Source organism: Limulus polyphemus, unplaced genomic scaffold (genome assembly GCF_000517525.1).
Source record: "Limulus polyphemus unplaced genomic scaffold, Limulus_polyphemus-2.1.2 Scaffold1613, whole genome shotgun sequence".
NCBI classification, from domain to species: domain Eukaryota; kingdom Metazoa; phylum Arthropoda; class Merostomata; order Xiphosura; family Limulidae; genus Limulus; species Limulus polyphemus.
Window position 1 is genome coordinate 1 of NW_013667223.1, and position 6,030 is coordinate 6,030.

The window sequence follows — 6,030 nt, forward strand, 5'->3', positions numbered from 1 at the left end:
GAACCAGGTATCGATATCAAGGCAGAACAGGAGAAAGACCAAGATTTGATGCCTATAATTGATTTTCTAAAAATAAGTGTTTTGCGCCCTGCTTGGGAGAAGGTGTCTAGTCTAAGCCCTGTGATAAAGCACTATTGGGCGAAATGGGAGCAGTTGAATCTTGAAAATGGTATTCTTGTCCGGAGATGGGAAACTACAGATGGGAAAGTGACGACTTGGCAAACAGTTATACCGAGGAAGTTACGGGAAGTTGTGCTGCGTCGATCCCATGATAATATAACAGGAGGACATCTCGGAATTAAGAAGACATTATGTCACATATGACAACGATTTTACTGGATAGGTATGAGGCGAGATGTGGAAGAATGGTGCAGGACATGCAGTACATGTAGTGCTAAAAGGGGACCCAAGCATAAGGGATGCCCAAATGATGAAGAGTTGCCTGCGAAAATGTCAGAGTTTGTGAAAGTGTTATCGGAAAGGATGGATGATATTCACCATCAAGTGCGTACAAACTTGAAAACGTCTGCTGAATCGATGAAGCTATCTTATGATAAGAGATCTACTGAAGTCAGCTTTGTACCAGGAGACAAGGTATGGTTGTGTAATCCCAGGAAGACCAAAGGGAAGTCTCCTAAGTTGTCTTCTCCATGGGAAGGCCCATATGACATAGTGGATCGTCTCTCGGACGTGACTTTCCGGATTAAAATGTGGTCGGCGAGGTAAGCCAAAAGTGGTGCATGCCAACAGGCTTTGGCGTTATCACGGTCAAGGACATTTCAGTTGGGAGAAGTGAACAACAGAACAAATGATGCTGCTGAAGACGTGTCACCTGAAAAAGCCACCGTCGAAGAAGAAACTCTACTCAGTTTTGAGAAGGGAAACGGTGAAGCTCTTGATGAAGTTACTATCACTGATGTGACTGTTATCGACGATAGGACATTTCCTGATGAAGCAGATTAACCCCATATGAAGCAGAAGCCAACGAGACGGAGACCAGTACGTCCAGTAAAATTAAGAGACTTTGTTGAATTGTAATTTTGTGTTTGTAATTCTGTACATTTAATTACGTTATTGTTAATTGTTATTGGTTTAATGTAAATGGCTATTGTTCGGGACGAACAATACTAAGGAAGGGGCAGTGTTACGATAACGCAGGTCACGTGACGCTTGTATCACGCCACTTCTTTCTCGAACCTTCATGAAATATCGGGAGTTCACTAGATCTCGGTATTCTTTTATATATAAGACAGTCACAACGTGACGGAGGCAATGTAATGAGTAATTGAATGTATGCGGACACAATATCGTTGAGCACGTGAGAAGTTCGTTGTTAATTACAGCGTTTGTTATAGCGCGACTGTTGAAATTAAGTGTATCGTAAAGTTAAATTGAGAAAGAATAAACCAGTTTTATTTAAGAAAGGACTTGTATCGGAAAGAATTTTTACGGAAAATTAACTAACGACCGGAGGCGTAATAGAATTAAAGAACACAAAAATGTCTTTGATAAATTAAAAACTAGTGATTTGGCCTTGGTGGAACATGTGACGAACTTTTCACATAATATTGATTGGGATGATATACAAATCTTTAAATAAGTAAAGTCAAGAAAATGAATTAAACATAAGAGAATCATTAGAAATAGTAAAAAAAAAGATTTTGACTAGAGATTTAAGTCCTGGTACCACGGAAGTGATTTTCTGGAAGTCAATTTTTTAATTGGCGCCACTATACGCTATGTACGTTGTACATTTGTACTTACTTTTAGGTATGTAACTGAAATTTCATGTTTTTGTTGTTTGCTGAAGATGGTGGTGCATGTTCCACCAAAGCGTAGAGTTTTTTAGTTTTATATTTGATTTGAACTTTATACAATAAAGTATTGTGCATTTTTAAAAACATTTAATTATGGAAAGATTGAAGGAAGGAATGGTGTGCTTCGGACATGATAACCTTATGACAGAGCTTTTTGTAATGAAACCTACACTGCAGAGCTGTTTCAAGATGCCCAGTCATCAGAGAGAGAAGATGGCCAGATGTGGGTACATGAACTGTAACGATGCAGTGAAGCTCCAAAATTATTCCAATACAATATACTCAACCTCTATATTTATTATGTTACTGTTGAGCTATTTTTTTTCCTGAAACTTTTCATAATCTTCTCCACACAGGGACCTCCAGGATCAGCTGGTGAAACAGGAGAACCTGGACTTCCTGGTGTAAAGGTGATATGCTAATTAGCCTGGATACTCATTTCATTATTAAAAGGATGGCATAGTAAATTAACTTGTATATGTTATAAGTGCTGCAAAACATTAAACTTTGCTGGCAATTTCTTTTTTAATTAGGTGATATTGGTTGTATGAATAATTTAATACAGTGCAAGAAGATCAAGGCATATATCTTTGCAAGTAATCTGCAATTTCAGTTCAGTTGTGTTTGTATATATATATACATTGTGCTAGTTAATGCTGTTATTGTAAAATGTAATATTGTAAAATATGACCACCAAAACTAACTGTACATTATCAGCTTGTATGTATAGTTTCTATAGGACTAAAATAAACTTTCTAAAATGGATAACAAAAATGTGGTGATAAAAATGAAATACTTTTTAATTTGACATCAAACAGCGTTTTAGTTACATACATGAAATTAACCAGATTTGAATTTTTTAATGGAATCAGCCCTTTAATCACTTATTAAACTATATAAATATGAGTATATGGAAACAACTAATTGTTTAAAGATAATGAAGGAAACTAATTGTTTAATTTTATTTTGGAGATTATTTTGGCTATATATAATTATAAGCTTGTCTCTTTGATTATAAATTAAAATTAACTTGTGAATAACAAGATGGCAGAGAGGATAAATAATCTGTAATAACATGCCACAATGATTTATATACCCTTTGTTTTTCACATTACAAGTATTAATAGAGAGGTTAAAATAATACAGAGGATATGTGATTACAGTTGCTTCTACTCCTCAAACCTTTTCTTGAACTTACAGGAAGACATGCACAAAATTTGCTACAGATTCATGGATCTAGTGGTTATAACATGTTAAATCTGCCATGACAATATACTTTATTCTTCTTTTAATTTGATGAATATACTTTCTTTCTGAAAGGCAGTTTAGCTATGAGGATCTAATAAAATCCAACATCAAAATACCTAAATTTTTGATTTACTTTATCAGGTCTGAAACTATCAGAATTAAAACAAAAAAGAAAAATTATGATTTTCTAATTTCAGAGTATGTAATGCATCAAATTTCTTTATCCATTTTATAAGTTAAAGACCCTTATCTTCAGATAAATAGATATTCATTTTAGTTATGTTCCAATATTTTACACCTTTATCGAGGGTTACAGTGCTACTTTTGAGTTCAGCTGTAACTGGCAAAAACACTGTTTAAATAAGAAATGTGATATATGGTCTTATACATATCATTGTTGCAGTAATATAACACTCATTAATAAATTGATAGTGAGCTTTCAAAATAAATGTAAATATTGTTATGAAGGAACAGTATTAGCAATATTAGAATAATAATATATATATAGATTTATACAAGTTTAACTATGAGCTTGATTCGTAAATTTCTAATGTAAAACATCATACTTAGGAAGGAAAGATGTATCTTGATTTACTTCTATGTGGATGTACATGTTGCACATTGATATTTAAAATATTTGAAGACCCCTACAGATACCAATTTTAATCTCTGTAATTTGGGGGGGGGTGCACTGTTCTCTCTAATTTATATGGCTTCTGAGTACTTTCATTATTTTATAGTGTTTGGTTTTTGCTATAATTTCAACCACAAATGAGCACAGTACATCATAGAGGCAGTGCTGCAATGATTGAGGTGGTTCTCTACAGGGGAAATTTTTGTTTAGTGCTTGTACATGGTTATCAATTCCAGTATGTAAAGATTTTTGTCCTATATAGATTTCTCCACACACTGTTTACTTCAGTTGATAAACCATCTTATTTTCAAGACTTTGTTAGCCAGTACCATTCTCTCTTGTGAAACATATATTTTTGTACAAGTGGGAGTTTTGATATAAATCTAGTGTTTTACACAGAAATTTTATAAACTCATGAATTAAGCATCAAGCACATAACCATATAAAGCAAACTATTTTCACATGTGTTATCTATACATAAAATCATATGTCCATTAAGACAAAATTGAGTATATATATATATATACATATGAATGTATTTATGCATATGTATATTATCAATGTAAAATTCCTGATACTTCTGTTTCAAAATATTACTTATGAATAAATATTATTGTAGTGTTAACATACATGATCGCATGTCACATTTCCTATTCAAAAACATGTTCTTCTTTTCAGTTATAGCCAAGCCTCATAAGCAGCTGTAGTCTTTGATAAAGATATAAAACCTATGATAAAGAATGTAAATAAAATGAGTATTTCACTTAACTGGAGATATGCATCATTTATTTACAGAAAGAAAATAATAATATTCAAAACTTATTTTTCTAGAAAATGTAAGGTGTATATAATTTTAATATTTGTTTTGTTTTTTAAACAGGGACAAAAGGGAGAAAAAGGAGATCTTGGTGCATCCGGACTTACTGGAACAAAGGTTTGTTTAATTTCTCTTGGCTTAACTGTTATACCTAGTCTTGATGAACCAATGATATTGAATATGTGAGAAATCAACTTCAAGAATTAGTTAGCCAGTAAATGAAATATTTGAAAATAATCACAGGTAAGTGAAATTTGGATAACCAGTTAGAGACTATAGTTTAACCTATGAATTAAATATGATAAATTGTTTAGAAGCCAAGAAACCTTAGAAACACCTAAAGATTGTAGTTTAGCCTACCATTCGGTGAGAAAATAACCAAAGATCAATGAAATCTTGGAAATTAACTACAAGCTGTAGCTTATTTGATTAATGAAATTTGGGAAGCCAACTACAGACTGTATTTTATTCTATGAATGAAATATGAGACCATAATCATTGGCTAATGAAATTTTACAAACCAATTAAAGAACATATATTATTTCTGACCAATGAAATTCTGATAATCAAACCAATCACAAGAAGCAAATGAAGCTTTTTTAATTTTTAAAATAGATACATTATACTTTAAAAGATTTTTAGCCTTTTTTCAGGAAAGGCATTCATAACTATATGACAGGAATATTACACCACACTAGTTATTACAAAATAAGCTAAGCTCATGCTGGTCCTATTTTGTCCTTGTTAATGCAGTGACATGTTACTGTGATGTATGAGTGGAAGTTTTTCTCTTTTGGAAAGTAAGGGAAGGAGGAGAAACAGGAGACCAACTAAGACAGAGGTAGTTTGAATTTATTTCTAAAGTATTTTAATCAGTTTTTTGTGGTATGTTTTATTGTGATGTTTAAACTGGTCTTTTATATCAAGGGGAACAAAGGAGAAAGAGGTGAAAGAGGTGTACCAGGACAAGATGGACAAAAAGTAAGAGAATAGTTTTGATACTATGTTAAAATATATATATATATACAATTATCTAAAAATGGTGATCAGGACAATTCTTTAGGCTTTATTTACTAATTATTGAAATAATGCAAAGAGTTAATTATATAATTGAAGTTAAAGAAGGCAAAGCTCTGCCAAAATTTACAAATTTTCAGAAAACATATGTTTTAATATGGAATAATGAATAGAATAAAAATGGCAGTTGATCGGAGACAATTTAAGCTTCTCCTAAGAACTAAAACAGAATCTAGAATCACTTCAGAAGCTATTACAGGCTGGTGTAAGTACCTAGAATTATAACTACAAATTATACAAATTGAAGTTCACAGAAAGAAGAAATAGAAACTACTCACTTTCTTGCACAATCATTATAATGAAACCTTTGTTTTAACCTTGGATATCCTTAAGATGTGGAAACTCCATCTCAGAAGCTATCTTAGTAAAACACATTAGACAAAATAATTATAAGTCTGAAATACCTCAACAAATTAAATGGACATCTGCATGTACAA

General features: G+C 32.3%; 1 long non-coding RNA gene across 1 annotated transcript; it reads left to right on the plus strand.

Moving 5' to 3' along the window:
• Positions 1–2,169: 2,169 nt before the first annotated feature.
• On the plus strand, positions 2,170–5,508 carry LOC106464296. The gene is made up of 3 exons (XR_001291122.2): positions 2,170–2,227; positions 4,580–4,633; positions 5,444–5,508. It is a non-coding gene; the product is annotated as an uncharacterized LOC106464296 (long non-coding RNA).
• Positions 5,509–6,030: the final 522 nt, after the last annotated feature.